This window comes from Petromyzon marinus, chromosome 35 (assembly GCF_048934315.1).
Source record: "Petromyzon marinus isolate PM22_M1 ecotype Great Lakes invasive population chromosome 35, UKy_Petmar_22M1.pri1.0, whole genome shotgun sequence".
Taxonomy (NCBI): Eukaryota; Metazoa; Chordata; class Hyperoartia; order Petromyzontiformes; family Petromyzontidae; genus Petromyzon; species Petromyzon marinus.
In genome coordinates, this window is record NC_133701.1 from 8,277,382 (window position 1) to 8,297,648 (window position 20,267).

General features: G+C 48.6%; 1 long non-coding RNA gene across 1 annotated transcript in view; it reads left to right on the plus strand.

The window, feature by feature from the left end:
- The first annotated feature begins 15,433 nt into the window (after positions 1-15,433).
- LOC142929796 (uncharacterized) overlaps positions 15,434-20,267 on the plus strand; it is a 176,944-nt gene continuing 172,110 nt past the window's right edge. The window contains exon 1 of the long non-coding RNA XR_012945944.1: positions 15,434-15,508. This is a non-coding gene — a long non-coding RNA (uncharacterized LOC142929796). The remainder of the gene's footprint in view (positions 15,509-20,267) is intronic.

Here is a 20,267-nt window from a genome sequence, read left to right on the forward strand (position 1 = left end):
TCACCTGTGCATATACAGTGAGGGAAAAAAGTATTTGATCCCCTGATGATTTTGTACGTTTGCCCACTGACATAGAAATGAGAATCTATAATTTTTATGGTAGGTTTATTTGAACAGTGAGAGACAGAATAACAACAACAAAATCCAGAAAAACGCATGTCAAAAATGTTATAAATTGATTTGCATTTTAATGAGGGAAACAAGTATTTGACCCCCTCTCAATCAGAAAGATTTCTGGCTCCAAGGTGTCTTTTATACAGGTAACGAGCTGAGATTAGGAGCACACTCTTAAAGGGAGTGCTCTTAATCTCAGCTTGTTACCTGTATAAAATACACATGTCCACAGAAACAATCAATCAGATTCCAAATTCTCCACCATGGCCAAAAGCAAAGAGCTCTCCAAGGATGTCAGGGACAAGATTGTAGACCTACACAAGGCTGGAATGGGCTACAAGACCATTGCCAAGCAGCTTGGTGAGAAGGTGACAACAGTTGGTGCGATTATTCGCAAATGGAAGAAACACAAAAGAACATCAATCTCCCTCGTCCTGGGGCTCCATGCAAGATATCACCTCGTGGAGTTGCAATGATCATGAGAACGGTGAGGAATCAGCCCAGAACTACACGGAAGGATCTTGTCAATGATCTCAAGGCAGCTGGGTCCATAGTCACCAAGAAAACAAGTGGTAACACAGTACGCCGTGAAGGACTGAAATCCTGCAGCGCCCGCAAGGTCCCCCTGCTCAAGAAAGCACATATACATGGCCATCTGAAGTTTGCCAATGAACATCTGAATGATTCAGAGGACAACTGGGTAAACGTGTTGTGGTTATATGAGACCAAAATTGAGCTCTTTGGCATCAACTCAACTCGCCGTGTTTGGAGGAGGAGGAATGCTGCCTATGACCCCAAGAACACCATCCCCACCGTCAATCATGGAGGTGGAAACATTGTGCTTTGGGAGTGTTTTTCTGCGAAGGGAACAGGACAACTTCACCGCATCAAAGGGACGATAGACGGGGCCATGTACCGTCAAATTTTGGATGAGAACCTCCTTCCCTCAGCGAGGGCATTGAGAATGGGTCGTGGATGGGTATTCCAGCATGACAATGACCCAAAACACACGGCCAAGGCAACAAAGGAGTGGCTCAAGAAGAAGCACATTAAGGTCCTGGAGTGACCTAGCCAGTCTCCAGACCTTAATCCCATAGAAAATCTGTGGAGGGAGCTGAAGGTTAGAGTTGCCAAACGTTAGCCTCGAAACCTTAATGACTAGGAGAAGATCTGCAAAGAGGAGTGGGACAAAATCCCTCCTGAGATGTGTGCAAACCTGGTGGCCAACTACAAGAAACGTCTGACCTCTGTGATTGCCTACAAGGGTTTTGCCACCAAGTACTAAGTCATGTTTTGCAAAGGGGTCAAATACATATTTCCCTCATTAAAATGCAAATCAATTTATAACATTTTTGACATGCGTTTTTTCTGGATTTGTGTTGTTATTCTGTCTCTCACTGTTCCAATAAACCTACCATAAAAATTATAGACTGATCATTTCTTTGTCAGTGGGCAAACGTACAAAATCAGCAGGGGATCAAATATTTTTTTTCCCTCACTGTACATGTTTTAATATTCATTGTAAAATCGTCCAAATCAAAATCTGCGGACCATGTGTTCCTTTCTGGCAAACGCTCACACGGTCTTGGGAGCATGCAACTTTACTTCCAGTAGCAGTTACATGGAAACAAAAATAATACCTCAAATTCCTTCCAACATGTACATTCAAACAAAATAAACATTTACCAGAATATACAATCTTTAGTTTTGCATTGTTATGTGATATTGATTTGCGGCAGTCAGCCTGCAGGAAATGTGTGCTATTTACACTGAGCGTAGGCGATGATGATTATTATTATGATCTTTTATTATTACCATCTAGTACGCAGCAGATACATACTTTTTCCTCCACGAACAATGGCCATGTAATGATGCACATGCGTCTCGTGAAAAATAATTACTTGAAATTAATTTAAGCCAACGCTATTTATTTTCACAAGTCACTGGCAGAATGGGTGCGTGTGTAAACTCACAACAACGCGTCAGCTGCGATGGCAGTTGAGATTCAAATTTAATGTCAGTGTTTATTATCAGAACATAATGCTTTTTTCGGAATGGTAGTGCGCTCCTTTGACTATAAGCAGACGTAAGCTTTGTCAGTTATGGGATGCATAACAGGTGTTATAGGCTGCTGCAGTGGACAAGTTGTGGGAAGCAAGAGGTAAGTGCAGCATGAAACATTCGTTGTACTGTACCCCTGCGTCTACGCTCCTGGCCCTCAACAACTCACATTGACAAGACATGGCGAAGGATGGTAAAACAACCCTCACGTCCAATGCAGCGGTGTATATATTTTTTTTAAATAAACGTTTTCGGTGAGCTTACTCCTACAGTTTCTCCAAAAAACTAAGCCAAGGTGAACTCTTTCCCGTCTCTCCGTCTGTAACACCGGAGCGCGATCATTGTACGAGTGATGATGATGATCCAGTGTCAATGCAACTTTCGTATGAACTTGTGTTATTAATATAGTGGCTTAGCCTTTCGAAATCCGGCCACATTGACCAAGGGGGAATTGCTCAAAAGTTGCAGACACAAACCAGAGCGAAAAAAAAAACGATTTCCTAGCGTGCAAACGCATTTTGCACCCTGACAAACTACGCAGCTCCTTCCCTTCTGCTAATCCAATACTTCCGAAGATAACCGCACTTTGGAAAGCATTTCGGGATTCCATGCATATGCATGATTTTTCTTCACCGTTAAAAATAGATTTGTATTAAGAACCCCCGACATGAAAGGAAGTCATTAACCAGGCCGTAGTATTATGAGCACTTTTAGGATGTCCGTTATTAGGTGCGCGCCGTGCACATGTCTATGCACGTGCGCGTGTGTGCGTGTGCGCGCGTGTGTTCGCGTGTCTGCGCACGTGAACGTTGCAAGGGACGGCAGACTGAGCGCCTGCTATGTCCCAGCAGCTGGTGAATTTTCCCGAAGCTAGGAAAGCTGTTTGAGTCAGAGTCTCCCCCGCCCCCACCGCCCTAACTCTCCTGCCCCAATGCCTTCGCCACCACCACTCACCCACCCACCCATCCACTCGCCCTGTCTGTCACCCAACCGGCTCTCAAACTCATCCAACCGAACAACACCCCACGCTCACCGAGCTCATACTTTCTTATTTTACAGTCCTGTGTCGATCCACTGCTGGATGAAGGCCTCCCCTAGCCACCGCCAGCTCGCACAATCGTTGCGATGTAATCACCTGCCTAGCACCTGCACGTGAAATTGATTTCATTGCTCCATCTCCTCGGTGGATGTCCTCTTTCGAATGCGTTCCATTTCTTGGAGCGAGAGGCTAAACTAAAAACGTGTTCATTTTACCAACCCGTACTGACCGGCATGGTGAAGTACGGTCAACCCTCCCCCTAATTTCTGCTTAAAGCCCCCCCCCCCATGTATCAGCGCCGCCACTGTGCGCGCGTCTGTGTGAAACTGTGGAACGGAGGCGCAGTGGTTAACGCACCTTTTCTGAAAACCCGGTGAACCAAGTCCAATTTCCGCTGACGGCCAACACCAGTGACGAATGTCGGAACCGGTCCTGGGGCCTCCCCTTGATCGCCTCAGCCTCAAATGAGTACCTGATGTGGAACATATTGCCACTGGGGAGACGAAGGCGGTCCGGCGTGGTGCTGGTCAACCACTTCCTCGTGTACCGTGCCGGCCTTCATAGGTGCTCGCGAACAGCACTTGGCCCCACAGTCTGTTACAGGCTACACGGGGGATCTTTGTCTCTGTGCGTGTGACTGGGGAGCGATGGCGCAGTGGTCAGTGCACCGCGCTACGAACCCGGCGACCCAAGTTCGATTGCCTGCTCATGGCCAACACATCCGTGACGAATACCTGAAACCGGTCCATGGACTCCCCTAAGTTCGGTGTGCAAACATCACAGCTGGGGAGACGAAGGCGGCCGGGCGTGGCGCTGCTGGTTACCCACCCCCTCGTGTGTCCTGCCGGGCCTTCATCGCTGCAACTCGCTCATCAGCACCTTGCTCCCAACAGTCTGCTAGAAGCCAATATGGGTAGTGGACATGGGGTGGGCGCAATCTCCGTCTTATTGTGTGCGAGCGTGAAACTTCGAGAAAAGAAACAACAAACACAAACAACAACAACAACAGACCCAACGAAGCACAAGACGACAATCTGCGTGTGTGCTCTTTGCGCGCGCTGTGAACGAGCGAGCGCCGACCAACTCGCTACGACCACGAGGTTGAAGAAGCTTCAGCGAACTTGGAGAGAGACAGAGAGAGGAGAAGGCCGACCGCTCGGAGCGCTCCGTGGCAGCTGCTGCCGTCCACAGAGTTGCCTGCGCCTTGCCTGCGGGGGGGGGGGGGACAGACTCGCCAACAAGCGCCCGCTTGTAACCCGAACCGGGGACGGGTTATGTTTACGGTGAAAACACACGCGTTGTTTTAGCTGAGAAAATGAACGCTGGGGTTTTTTTTTTAGAGAGAGAGAACGGAATGAATTCGGATTGCGTGCGGTTGGGGGGGGGTACAAGAAGGCTGTCGGTGGTGGTTGGTGGTGGTGGTGGTGGCGATGGTTGGTGGTGGTGGCGATGGTGGCGGTCGTTGTGGTGGTGGTGGGGAGCCACTCGGCCGACGCCAGTGGCGATTATCTGAACCGGTCCTGGGCCCTCCCTTGGTCGACTCAGCCTCAATTGAGTGCCAAGTGCGATGTGTGAAAACATTGTCGCGAGAGAGACAAAGGCGGCCGGGCGTGGTTGCTGACCACCCATCCCCTTGCGTGCCATTTCGTTCCGGCCTTACCACTCATAGCAGCACTTGCCCCAACAGTCTGTTAATGCTATACGGGGGAATCTTTGCCTTTGGTGGTGGGAAAAGTGAAATTTAAATTGAGCGAGTCACAATCACCCTTCTGCTGCTGTCGCCATCCCAGAATCTCGCCCAGATCCCGATGAATGCTGCGGTGCGAACGGAGTGGAACAACGTGAACGTCCGGAATGAGCGCCTCATTCGGAACACGAACATCGTCGCACTTCCTGGCTCCTCGAAGACACTGGTGCAACCATCAAGCGCATCTGAGCATCGACAGGCCGAGATACACACATCTCCTTCACGAATGTAACATTGAAGCGGTCCAGAGCAGTGTGATTCTAACCACGCCACCCAAACTATGGACCGTATTAGTAAACCGCTGTAGTCTGTGCTCCTTCAACGGATGAGGAACAGAACAACTGCGTGAACTCTCTCCCGATGCCTTCTCGTGGCTAGCAGACCTCGACAATTGGCATTCGGCTCCCGAACATATTGCCATCATACTCAAGAATAGAATTTGATTAATGGAAACTCACTCGCAGCCTCGCCGCGACTACCTTGCTTTGAGCCATAACCAAGACGACGAAGCCGCCTTGAATGCAGGCACTGCACTGTTAGCTCGATGCGCGACATGAGTTCAATTCTGGGCCACGGCGAACGTCAAGTGAGCGAGTAATATCTGACTGCACCGGTCCTCGGCACTCCCGTCACGCCAACCGGGCGAGTGCTGTCCTGCCAGTCATGGGTTCCTCCCCTTTCACCAACCTGCGCTGGTGAAGTATGGTCAACCAAGCCACGGTGAGACCGACACGGCATGGGGAGGCCTTCGTCCAGGGGTGGATTCCCAAAGGGTTGTGTATATAGAGATATATACCGTATTATCTGGCTATAAGACGCATGTTTTTGCCCACCCCCCCCACCCACCCTTCTAAAAGAGTGTGTCTTATTATCCCGTATGACCAAATTTGTAAAACTTTACTGACACTGGGTATACGTTTAGTGTGCGTCTTACTTTCCGGGGTATCTGTGAATATCATCGCGCTTGTTTGCCTAGGGAAGCCTCACTGAGTCCCAAGACACGTTTTCAGGAGAGTCCTGCCAACAATTTTGCAGCAGCGGGGCGATATTGCTTACGTGTGATCCCAATTACATTTTTCAAATTTGACAAACTAAACAACTAAACTATTTATATTTTACCAGGTAAGGCACACTGAGTAATATAGCGATTTTTCAGAAGCGACCTGGCCACATATGATAGCTCACCTTAGTGGCTTATCACATGGAAATGTATTGCAGCCAAACACTCGAAGCGCGTGTTTTGGCCACGATGCTGGCAGACACAATGTCCCGCTCTTGCGCATTTCATCAATGGCTATTTAACGTCCACTGCCAACTGTCAAGCGACACTTATGCCTAATACACACCGCGGTATTAATCAGGGCGGCCACCGGGATTCGAACCGCGAGCCGTTGCGACAGGTGACGAACGCGCCTGCAATGAATACAATCTTTGGTGCCATCGCCCTTTGTTTCAACGGCAGGAAAATGAGTGTCCTTCGCAGTTGTTTCTCCTCTTGCGTGCGCGGCAAAGATGCCAATGTGCCTCTCCTGTTAACCAACTCAAAGAGTTTGTTCCCTTTTGCAGAAGAACATTGGCCGGTGCTCTTCTGGCTTGCTTCTTCTCTGTCATTAGACAGAAGTAAAGGTTCTGCAATGTTAGCGCGCATGTACTGTATGTTGACATTCTTTCGCACCGTACGTAGCCAACCGTGCTAACTGGAGTTGCGTGGGGGGGGGGGGGAAGGACAACAAACTAAACACAAAAAAGCAAAAGGAAACGAGTTTTCAAGCTATATTTAAAAGTGCATAGCTCCAGTGGCGTCCTAATATCAGGAGAGTGTTCCAGGTGACAGTGCTTGTTCGATGGACAGCTAAAAGCCGCTGCTGTGTGGATGTCCGCAGTTCGCGCGACGGTGGTTTATGCTCCCTGACGAGATCAGCGAGGTGTTGTGGTTCATTCGTGGCAAGCACTTTGTGTTTCTAGAGTGCGACACTAATAATGTAACGATTGTCCCCCCTCCCCGCCCCCCACCTAACCCAGCGATGCGCACGTGCCACGAGCGTGGTGCCACGCGGTGCGATTGTTAACGCGATGGAACTTGCAAGGCAAAGGTCGCCGGTTCGATATCCCAACGCGGAAGTGGAAAAAGCCGACACCTTTCTCACCTTCCCCCGTCACCCCCGCGCCTATCCAACACAGCAGTTGCATTGGGGTACAACCGCAAGTTAGGCGTTGGGCAGGTCGAGTGTGGTGGGGTCAAGTGTGGCTACTCCCACCTCTTCCAAGATGCCCGGCCAGCGTGGAGGAGTAGGCCAAAACACCCTTGCCAGCAGTGGCATAAGCATTCGCTTTTCACGATCCTAAGAATGTGTTTCGTTTCATGAAATCATCAACACATTCCTGTAGCATTCTGGTTATTGAGAGCAGTCTCTTAGTATCGCCATTCATCACCTTCCCACGAAGAGCTGCAGTTATCCTAGGTGGTACAAATTGCTTTACTAATCTTGCAGGGGTAACGAGCTGAGTTGATCCCGGCCTAGATTCGAGCTCACGGTCTCAAGGTGTCCAGGTGGCTGAGAGTTCAGAGTGCCTGTCCAGCAATGATGAGAACCTGGGTTCAAATCCGGGGGTCAGTTACCCTTGAGCAAACTGAAATCTCAAGTGAAATGAGTTTATGGTCAAAGCCCAGTCACCATTGGCTGCACAAATACCTATGATAAAAAATGATTTTCAATTAATTTGCCAAAATTACACCTCTGGGAATAAATAAGATCATCAGTTTGACTGTCATCTGACAACCGATAGCAGAATGTATGCCGGAGGTGTGACCAAGATCGTATAACCTCGCTCATTTCAAGAAAAGTGGTGAACTCTTTATCTGTTATCACTCCAATTGCGTTGTTTATTGCTGGTCACTTGCTGTTTCAAGGCTTAGGGCCTGTGCTCAGCAAACATGATTTTTAAAATAAGAAAAATATAAAAATAAGTTAATCGTAAAAAAAAATATTTTAAAACAAGCGTTACAACAGCATAAAAATGACACAACGCCCCCGATACAATTGACCATCACTGTCAAACATATATCTGGAATAGGTTTCACAGCTTGCGCAAACTCGTGTTACGCTCCCAACACTGACGGCGGTTGTCAGGAACAACAATAACAACAACAACAGAATGCTCGGAGCTTCCCGCAGCCGCTCGGCACTCCCACCCCATCCTCCCTACCGCGCCAAGCGACGCGGAGTCATCATCGCTCGGCGCGGTGACACGAGGAGTCATCCCTGCCGACGCGTGCGGACGGAGGAGAGAGAGAGGTCACGGCACGGCAAAGCCGCCGGCGTCGGCCGCGAGATGCAAGCCTCGCTTGCCGCATCGCCCCTCCACCCCGCTCCTACCCCGCTCCCACCCTGCTCCCTGCCTTTTCTCCACGGCAAGAAAAGGATTTGTTTTGCTAAACTTCCAACTTGATATTGTGCCCGACGGAGATTGTGGTTTGGGCATGAGCGTAATGCGTACGCCACTACTCTGTGCGTGTGTCCCCCACGTGTACGCGGCACGTGTTGGAGACCGTCAGCGCTATTGGCTTTCCAGGCCAGTAATGTCAGGCAGCATTTGCTTGAGCAAGGGAACTTTTTCACGTAAGCTAATCGGGACTACCTTAGTAGTCGTTCCCTGTTTTTTTTTTATTACGGTGAGTGTGTGCACACTGAGACAATACATTTTTTTCTTCAAAATACAAGAGTTGATGGACATTCCTTGTGAACGTAGCAGCATATCGGTAATGAGAAAAGATCATCAATCCAATCACACGGTGCATTCATGTGATTAGTTTCATTATTACAAGGTGTGACTCCGTGGAGGCAAGTACAGGGATTCTTCTACTTACGAACATTCGATTTACGAACTTTCAGAGATACGAACAAACCTGGTCCGTATGTCCAGTTGCCTGTTCAACCGGCGCGCAATAGATGGCGGTGGTGGCATCTACATCTGCAGGACATTAAGAACCAGTGGCATCTACATCTGCATCAGATGATACAACTTTTAAAGCCATCCCCCGTGTTTAGTGTACATGCCGCACAACATGTTTGGAATCGACAGAAGTTTTGGAAGAAATCGACTGATGAACAGAGCTCTGGAACCTAACTCGATTGTACGTAGAGGAGTATGTGGTGGAGGCGCTACTATTGCATATCGAGGGGGGGGCATGTAAAAGCAAACCCAACAATAGACAGGAAGCGGAGGAACGCACATGCATGGGAGAACACGCGCACGTTTAAAGAGTCATTGGATCAGTGGTGAGGAAATTCCTCCTTTGGTGAATTCTCAATAGGAAAGTTTGCAAAATGGGGCTGGGTGGGGGGGGGGGGGGGGCAGCCCATCATCCCTTCAGGGGCCGATAAAGTATGTACCACACATTGTGCGTAAGTAACAAAAAAACGGTGGTTGCCTCTCGGATCGGCTCTCCCACGCAATAGGGGAAAGGAAATTCCACCGCTGGCTCAAGAGTGTTAAACAGAGGATGAGCAACGCCTCGATGCTTATTTGAGCATCAGGAAGTCACTTTGACTTTGACTTGAGTGGAGAGGAGCCGCAGAGGAGAGAGTTGAACCGCCCTTGGGCGGTTGTTGTTGCAAAGGAGGAAGATCCTTGCGGTGGTATGAGCGGTGGCATTAGGGGCACCGCGAAGACACACACACACACCACTCGCACCACACATACACGTCCCGTCAGGTGATGTGCTGTTGACAGGCCGTCGCTTGGTGTTTGGCCAGCGTGGAAGATGTATTGAAAATAATTTATGTCATTCCAAGTAGGTGCAGACTGTTCCGGGGCTAATGGTTTTATATAACGCACCACCCAAAAAAAAATCTGTTTTACGATATTATTTTCTTGTCATTTGTTGTTGTGTTTAATTGTTGTTCCGTTTTCTAACGTCTCCGACGTTGTTCCGCAACGAACGCAGGTCGCCCTTTGCAAAAAAAAGGAAAACGAGTGGCAGATGATTGTGCCAGAGAAGGAGCAACGTGCGTAGCCAAGAACAAAAATTAGCTTGTCCGTACTGTCATCTCCTGGTTAATTAGGGGATTCAACAACGTCGGGGCACGTATGATGTTATTAGTATCGCCATTCATCACCTTCCCACGAAGAGCTGCAGTTATCCGAGGTGGTGCAAATGTTTTACTAATCCTGCAGGGATGAGGAGCTGAGTTGACCCCGGCCTAGATTTGAACTCGCCGTCTCAAGGTGTCCAGATGGCTGTGAGGTCAGCGTGCCTGGCCAGCAATGATAAGAACCTGGGTTCAAATCCGGGTCATAATAGGAATACGTAGCAATAAAAATATTAGTAATCTCATTCCAGTAAATAATAGTTACGTCATTACAAGTAATAACAGTAATGTCATAACGAGTAACAATAATCGCGTTGCTCGTAATACGAGTAATCCCGTTCGAAGTGATACTAGTAACGTCATTAATATTATTCACGTGACTTCTAACTAACCAAATACAATTGTACGACTTTGTATATTTTATTAATTCAGGGGTATTCAAATTACCATAAACACAAAAATAGTAATGAAATTACCTTGAAAGAAAATTAGAAAATGAAAATACCAAAACTGCTACTATTACAGAACTAAATAAAAAACATTACCCTTTGTTTATTATTATTAGTAATAAAGCTCACACTACTAAAGCTACCGCCACTGCTTCTAACACCTGTGAGCAACACTGCCAGTGTAAACACCATTCCCAAAATACTCAAGGAGGAATTGTCTCCTGGATATCAGAGGCAGAAGCCAGCTTATTGAAAGAGTTGCCTGGCGTATGACGCGACACTTAAAGCACCGTCAAGATACAAGTCGGAGGGATCAGATACACCAATATATATTCTTACAAAAATTGAGTGATGCTTTCTTGATTAAATAAATGATTGATTTAGAATTATTATCAAGTTTTTTTCCACAATTAAAACGTTACTTTGTTGCTACCCGGCATAATAAACACATTATAAATGAATGTAATAAAAAGCTATTGGGGTTGTTGCTGTTGTTGTTTTCAATGGAAATCCTACACTCATATTTGTTGCATTATATTGTCACGGAAAGGTTTGCCCACATGAAACAAAGACAAAGATCTCCCGTATAGCCTTAACAGACTGTAGGAGCAAGTGCTGTTAGCGAGCGCCTATGAAGGCCGGCACGGCACACGAAGGGGTGGGTGGCCAGCACCACACCCGACCGCCTTTGTCTCCCTAGTGGCAATGTTTACACACCGAACCAGGTACTCATTTGAGGCTGAGTCGACCTAGGGGAGGCCCGGGACCGGTTCAGATAATCGTCACTGGTGTTGGCCGTGAGCGGGAATCGAACCCGGGTCGCCAGGTTCATAGCGCAGCGCACTAACCGCTACAGCAGTGTTCATCTGTAGACACACACACACGCACACACACACATGCACACACACCAAACATCAGCTTTGAGTTATCTACATATCCCGTCTTTTCAATCCGTAGATTAAAAAAACACTTGAATACTTTATTCAGTGGGGGAGGTGGGGGGGGGCTTACAAACCGACACATTCTACATCACTTCATCTCTTTTTAATTGAAAACGTAATTTCGCGCGAGGTTTCCACGGGAATACGACGATGGGAAATAAATAGTGTATATATAAATATATATATGTAATAAATAAAAACTGCCTCCGTCGCCCTCCAAGCACGATCCTTCTACCCAACTGCGTCCTGGCAGCTTCCCGTGACAGATGCGGGCCCGGTTGTTAGCTCAGTCTGCCCCCGAGGCGAGTGGCACGCACTCCATCTGTAGCGGCGTGGCCGTGCTGGATGGATGAGTTGGGGAGGGGGAGTAGCAGTGTTCATCTGTAGCGGTGGGGCCGTGATGGATGGATGAGTTGGGGAGGGGGAGTAGCAGTGTTCATCTGTAGCGACGTGGCCGTGCTGGATGGATGAGTTGGAGAGGGGGCAGCAGTGTTCATCTGTAGCGACGTGGCCGTGCTGGATGGATGAGTTGGAGAGGGGGCAGCAGTGTTCATCTGTAGCGGTGGGGCCGTGCTGGATGGATGAGTTGGGGAGGGGGAGTAGCAGTGTTCATCTGTAGCGGTGGAGCCGTGCTGGATATATACAATATACAGACATGTTTAGGGGTATATGGATTTATGGATGGATGGATGTATGAATAGATAGTTGGAAGCAAGACGTAAAATATATAGACCCATTAATTTGTATATAAATGGATGGATGGGAAATCGCTAGATATCGAGACAGATGAATGAATAGATAGAATAGACATGAACACGAATAGATGGTTATTGGATCGATGAAGACACAATAGCTAGCTCGGCAGATGATGAATCATTAGATGCATGAATAGTTACGTTGCTGTGGTGAACGGTGATGGCAGTGAACATATTACAAGAATGATTATTCTTAAAAATTAGGTGAAAGGAACAAAAACTTTCACGCCAATCAATTGACATGTAGGTTACAGTGTACGCACGTGTACCGCGGTCCTAACATAACATGGAATTACATAGGCACTAATTTCATTAACATGAAGTTATTCTGCCTAATGGCGCACGTTTTGGGACTCTTTTAAATGCAATCTGACAACGCAGATAAGTCTCTCCTTAGCATTTCTTAAACTCAAGTAATTTATTAAATCGGCCTTTCTTTTTTCCGCGAGATATGACTCAATTTAGCGATGTCACCTTTTTGCGCAGTGCACGAAGTAATTGCAGATCGTGGCCCCGTGGGCCCCCGTAAGAGGTTTGTCATGAACGGCAGACGCATTTGTTGCTTAGCTAAAAAGACAGTGGTTCAAAATAACTGCATGTAGCATAATGAGAGAGAGAGAGAGGGCGGTAGAAAAACCACACAACACTTTTAAATAAATAAGCAGGGGCAGTTCACTTGTCTACAGGCGTGAATATTAATCCACTCTCATTACATATTCATGATTAGCTGGACACTCGCGCGCATGCATTTGCATATTGGGTGCTGCAAGTTAAGATATGACAAAAATTACCATAATCCTATCTACACCAGTCCGTAGTGATTATGATTATTTTTGTAACTTGTTCGTGATGGACTATGATAGCACTTTGCCATGTCTGGAGGGGACTCATCATTACCCTGTCTGGGCACTGAAGCTGGCACCGCTGCGAGACCCTGCGTTCAAATCGAGTTTCCAGCCACCCGTGATTAAACCAGCTTCTCAAGTGTAGTGCGTTTCATGGCGTTGGCCTTTTCTCTAATGATTAACAAAAAAAATGACCACATCATATATATGTGCATGTTTAGATGTACACGTATACGGATCCTGCCGTGGTGTAAGGGTTAGCTACTGGACCTGCATTGCAAAGGTCGCCGGATCGATCTCTTGGCGTGGCAGTTGAAATAAAGAAAAAAAAACTGGCATACTTTTTTAAAAATCATCCTGCTTCTGTCTATCCAGCGGTATTGTTTAATGTATTACTACTCTTTGCCAAATTTTTGTTGTATCTTACTAGGCGAGGTCCACATAGCTATATAGCTCGTTTTCAGAAGCGACCTGGTCACAAATGATAGCTCAATTAAGTGGCTTTTCACGTGGAAATTTAATAGCAGCCAAATACTCTAAGAGCATGGTTGTTGTTTTTTTATGTGGAGGGAAAAAACCGGAGGACCCGGAGAAAAATCCACGCGACCACTGGGTAAAACACGGAAAGTCAAAATCTATAGGCCTCCGAGTAGGGATCGAACCCACGACCTCCTGTATACCTGGGGATGTAGTTAACATATTGCAACCGTGGGAAAAATGGTTACACCACATTTAGTCGAATGTCAGCATGCCTTGTTGTTGTGTGTGGTGGAGTGAAGCATGGTTTTCTCCCACCTCTTCCAAAACGTCTGACCAGTGTGTGAAAGAGTAGGCCAAATACCTTTCAGTGGAGGCCCTTCCACCAGCAGTGCGGTGCGAGTACAAATGCTCACGTCTTGCATTTCCCTTCTGAAAGCCAATTCCAATATTTGTCGACGCATATTTTACAACTCGCGAGAGAAGCCCATTGAACGTCAATCAGTTCCCGTCCTCTCGAATGGCACGAGTCTATTCGTTGTATGATTTTTGGAATGGGGTTCACACAACTTACCAGGATATTGCAAATAAGTGAATAAGCAGCACCAAGCCGAAGAGCTGAATTATCGAGTGAAATATTTGCATTGTTTTACTATTTCATGAGAATAAATAATAATGACGCAATCTAACCTGAATAAACCTTCATTAAGGTTGTGATATTGGTCGCGATAGCCCTACGTGTGAAGGCTTATTTAAAACAGAAATGAATATGCAAAGGAAAACAAATGTTAGGGGTCAAACAAGACATCTGGACGAGCCTGTAGATTGGCGCTCAGCGAGATGCTCTTTACAAAGCAGCCATGAGCACCATCATCTCTGCTGGAGAAGAGTAGGGGGCCCCCTTCATGGAAGTCAACCGTCGCACCTCTCCACCCTTCGCTTTGCACTTGTCAGCATTTGTTCCATTCCCTTCGTCGGTGGCCGTTGAACATAGGGGGAGAGGAGCGAGAGTGGAGAGACGGAAACGAGGAACGGCGTGGATCAGAGGGCAAAGCGGGCGCACGTTGGAGACGGCTTATGTATGGGCTTGTTGAGAAGTGTCAGGGCAACAGGGACGACGGAGTGGAAGCTGACTGCGGTGTACACGCCCTGAGGTTCACGTCCACCCGATGAGATGGGAGCAACAAAATCCGCCCCGAGCGCAGGAGGCTTAACGGTTGCATCACGTGATCTGCGACGGATAGCAACGGCTTGGAAGAAGCAGTAGGTGGACCAAAAGGCTGGTGACGATTGCGGTCAATGCGGACGCAGTGCGGAGGTCTCAACTGGGACTGTGAGTTTCGCGAGGATTTTTCTCGGTCTCATGGCACGGCTGTGATAGTGGCATTTTAATGACTGGTCCCTCCATTAATTCAAATTATGTTTGAGTCAAGACTTCCCCCCTCCTCCCACCCCCCACTGAAGAGGGCATAGCAATACTTTACAGTATAAATTAAAGGAAGGCAGTCCTACCTATAAAATATACTCGTATAGTGGGACATTGTGAGCTGGCAGCCCGTCTCCACATTAGCCCGGCCCACTTTTACACAGCCACACCCACTCAGCCACGAGCCCCCCTCTAAACATCGAGTCGTTGGCCCCGCCCACCGCTAGTGTAGCCCCGCCCGCTACCCATGCAGCCCCGCCCGTTTCCCCGGCAGCCCGCCCGTTACCCCGGAAGCCCCGCCCACTACGCAGGTAGCCCGTCCCATTATCCAGCTAATCCCACCCACTATCCAGGTAACCCCGCCTATTATTCGGTTATCCCCGCCCATTACTCAAGTAGCCCCGCCCACTACTCGGGTAGCCCCGCCTTCTACCCTCATTATGAGTCGAGCGTGGAGCCAGAAGTTTAAAAAAAAATCCAGCGGTTGAGAACAGTTACAAGGGCCACCCCCTGGGTCGGACTTTCCGAAACCACCGCGACTGTATCGACAAAGCCCAGGAGGTTTGTTTAGTAGAGTTAGTGTACACTAAACACTCCCGCTTGCATGTGGGGGATATTTGAGACAAATGTAATGTGTGCTGCTGCTGCTGTTCGCGTGTTAAGCAGGCGAAATTTGTAGATTGTTGCAACAACAAAATAAATGCGCACGATTGGCCGTGTTACAAAATGCACGTTGTTCAGTAACTTGGGGCGCCTGCTCCAGTTTTTGGCTGCTTCGGTATTAAATGGGCTACTGGTCTCGAAAATGAAGCTGCGCTCTTAGCATTATGGCGTGTGCGATGTGGAAGTGATTATCGCAGATGTGTGCGGGTGGGGTGGGGGGAGAGCGGTGGCGCAGTGGTTAACGCACTGTGTTACGAATGGGAATAATGCACATATGGAACTAAAGGTGCCTCCTGGTTGTGATTTAGTAACACAGACACTCAGAAGGGACGGAAGACAAATTACGAAAATATAAACAGATAATGAAAGAGAGTGTGGAACAGCGTAGGCGCAGGGGTTTCCGCATACCGGGCCTTACGTGTTTCCGCGATTACGGTACCAATTCTACTCCCTATTCAAATGCAATCGTTCCACGCTACACGCGCCCAATGATTGTTAAACACGTCCCACGTGGCGCGCTAGGAAACCCTGTTATTATTAGAGTTGAATTATCTGTTTCAGAAACACAATCGGCTGTAATTAGCATTGCATATCCGATATAAGACAGACAAGACAAAGATCCCCCGTATAGCCTCAACAGACTGTTGGGGCAAGTGCTGTTAGCGAACACCTATGAAGGCCGGCACTGCACACGAGGAGGTGGGTGGCCAGCACCACGTCCGGCCGCCTTTGTCTCCTGAGCGGCTATGTTTACACACCAGGTACTCATTTGAAGCCGAGCCGACCTAGGGGAGGCTCATGACCGGTTCAAATAATCGTCACCGGTGTTGGCCGTGAGCGGAAATTAGCCAGACGCGCGCGCGCACACACACACACGGCCACTTGGCGAACTCAGTGGCAGCGATTGCCACCGGCTCGCGAATGGACGCAGAGCGCAGTGGGAATTCAATTAAAGCACCCCTTGAATTTTGTTTAAAATGTGATTGTGCTTTGTAAATTGTGGCTTGAGCCACACATCACTAGGAAACAACACGGGAGCGGTGTCTTTTGTATTAATCCCCCCCCCTCACCCCCCGATTATCGTTGTTTAATTTGAACCGTCGCGCTCATCACCCCGCGTGTGTGCCATCTGCGCCACAACGGTTTGGCAGATTATATATGTTATAGATTTTTTTGTAACTTATTTAAATTCTAGGCTCACGAACACTCAGCATAGTACAGGGATCGGCAAAACCTGCGGCTCTGGAGCCACAAACGGCTCTTTGGAGGTCGGCAGTGTGGCTCTAGAAATTCGACAACAATGGCTCTTTATTTTGATTGCCGATCCCTAACCATTGAAGTCAAGTTCGCCGTGGAAGTCAAGTTCGCCGTGGAAGTCTAGTTCGCCGTGGAAGTCTAGTTCGCCGTGGAAGTCTAGTTCGCCGTGGAAGTCTAGTTCGCCGTGGAAGTCTAGTTCGCCGTGGAAGTCTAGTTCGCCGTGGAAGTCTAGTTCGCCGTGGAAGTCTAGTTCGCCGTGGAAGTCTAGTTCGCCGTGGAAGTCTAGTTCGCCGTGGAAGTCTAGTTCGCCGTGGAAGTCTAGTTCGCCGTGGAAGTCTAGTTCGCCGTGGAAGTCTAGTTCGCCGTGGAAGTCTAGTTCGCCGTGGAAGTCTAGTTCGCCGTGGAAGTCTAGTTCGCCGTGGAAGTCAAGTACACCGTTAAAGTCAAGTACACCGTGGTAGTCGAGTTCACCGTGGAAGTCAGGTTCACCGCGGAAGTCAAGTTCATCGTGGAAGTCTAGTTCACCGTGGAAGTCCAGTTCACCGTGGAAGTCTAGTTCACCGTGGAAGTCAAGTTCACCGTGGAAGTCTAGTTCACCGTGGAAGTCTAGTTCACCGTGGGAGTCTAGTTCGCCTTGGAAGTCCAAAACAACACCGCCTCTTCTTGTTGTTTACGGTTGGCGACCTCTGGTATAGTAACTGTAGGAGTATCGGCTTTTCTCGCTTCGCATTTAATGTTGGCGGCAGCGAATGCCCGGAGCCTTGATTGCCGCAACAACAAAAATGTTCTCCCTCCGCAGCCTAAAAGTGAAGCAGCAGACACCGAGCAGCCCCCCACCCCCACCCCTCAACCATTGAAACGATGCAGCTGGGGAAATCCCATCAAGCAGATGTGAACGTATCAATTACGGGCGGCTTGAAGCACGCGCGCGCTTACGAGCGTTTGCACCTGCAGTCGGTCGCTATAGAGGCTGCTGGCTTTCTTGCGACTCCTTCTGCTCATTCGATAATTGCCGCTCATCTGGCATCGCATGTGCGGTATTAAATACGCATTGTTGTTCACGCACGCGGTTTTGTTTTGTGGCTGCTGATGAGCGGTGGCGGGTGTGTTTTTCTTTTTGGGTTACCCAGCTACCCGGCACAAGATATAAGGGGGGGCTGGGGAAACGTCGCTCGCGTTTGTGGCTGACTTACATCGAGTCAGCTGCCACGAGAAACAATTAACCAAAACAATTGAGACGCATTCGCACCCAGACACGCGCTCACTAATTGGCTTATCTGTGGGATTGAGCGATTCGTTTGGAGTCGAAGCGCCCGACACAAAAAAATATATATTTACTGCTGTGAAGATTAGCGCGCAGTGAATTTTGTTTTGTGCTCGTAAAGACGGCGCCACTGCATTGTTTGCGTCTCGCCTGAGCGGTGGCGCAGTCCGGTGCACTGCGTTCACGCGTCTCCACTTCGCTGCTGGCTCACGACCAATGAAAGTTGGCGAATATTTGAACCGGTCCTCCCCCCTAGTTCGTCTTGGCCTCGAGGGAGTAGAACAAGTGCGGTGTGTGAACACCGGCACTGCGGGAGACTATGGCGGCCGGGGTTGTGGTTTATTGATCATCCACCGCCGAGTTGTGCCGTGCAGCGCCGGCCTTCGTAGGTACGCGCGAACAGCGCCTTGCCCCAACAGGCTGTTCCAAAGCCATGCAGGGGATCTTTGTGTTGGTGCCTGGCCTGGCACAAGTGCAGGCACGATCGGACTTCCCACATTCAGTCGTGGCGAACGGCAGCTGTCGTTGTGCTATGATGATACCTCTCGCCATACACGTAATTGTCAATTAGTACGTAAACCTGTATGCGGGTCTCCTCTAAATCAACTCAGGCGTTAAATGAGGATATGTAAGCATCACTTGGGGGGGGGGGGGGGAAGGAGACGTGGTCAGGCGTAGGCCTGACCACACCATCCCTTTGTGTGCCATTCTGACCTTGAAAGGTACTCGCCAATAGCACTTATTTCGTAACTATATGATAATATTCGCCTTTGGTGACGATTGTGGTGGTGGTGGTAGTGTGTGCGATGGCGGTTGGTGTTGTTTTAGTTGTGGTCTCAGTGGCGGTGGGAGCGATGGTGATTGTTTTAGTCGTGGTCTCAGTGGCGGTGTTTATTGTGGTGGTGGTGTTTGTATTGGTGGCGGTGTGGCCTTGCCAAGCTGTTTCCATCACTCACAGCCCGACGCTCTGGTAGGCGACAAAGAGCCGTCGTTGGTCCAGCTGCCCTGGCGTGAGCGTGATCTCTCACTCCGTGCCTCTGCGCTCGCGCGATTTAAAGACCCAACTAGTCCAGCGGGATGTGACCCCGTGGCGGCGGACCCCGTGTAACAATTACCCTCCCTGATGGCGAAGAACAATTAATAAACCCGGTCTCGCTCCGTAACACCAACACGCACGGACTTGCGCAGTATGTCCGCCACCCCACACACGATGACAAGCATCTCGCTCCCGTATCGCACTTAACAGGCTGTCCGGGAATGTGCTCCGTTAGCGAGCACCTATGAAGGCAGGGGGGTGTGGCCAGGGCCATGCCCGGCCGCCTTTGTCTCCCCAGTGCTGATTTCTACAACATCATAGCAGAGACTGATCTAAACCTGATTCGACATAGGGGAAGAGGCCCACGACCGGTTCCGCTATTCGCCACTGATGTTGGTCACGACCGGGAACCGATTGCGGGTGACAGGATTCATAGCACGTCTCGCTAAACACTGTTCAGGTACGAATGCTATTTGCCAAATATTTGGTGGATAAGCACACATAACACTGCTACTGGAACTTTAATTCTATCCTTGGTTCTTTCGGTAAAGTCACGTAGAAGGGAAACAATAAAATAATAAAAAATTATAAATATAATTGTTTTATATAGAACCAAGAATATGAATCCCTGCAGTCACGGAAGCTTTAAATCAAAATTTAATTCTATCGTTATTTCAGTTTTTTATTTACATTTGTGAATGGTTCCTGCGCGTAACATCATCGTATGCCCATTTCAAAGTGCCGCACCGTGATGAAGAGGCTTAATATGTGTAGTCGAAACCAATGGTTTCCAGTTTTATACGAATGCCACAAGGAAATACTGAAATGGCCCCAAGTTGAATATGATTTCACCTGTTGTATTGTATGCAATGTACAGACCCGCCAGTTGGGCTGCTTCATTATCCGCACTATAACCCAGAAACCAAATTTCAATTTCTGGCCACGGCTAACATCAGTGGTGAGCGATATCTGAACTGGTCAGGATGGCCCATTCGACTCAACTTCCCACTGAACCTGGCCCAGGCACCTCTTTCTCTAACCCACACCCACCGGCAGTAGTGAAGTATAATCAAACAACACCCACAGCTGGCACCCCATGG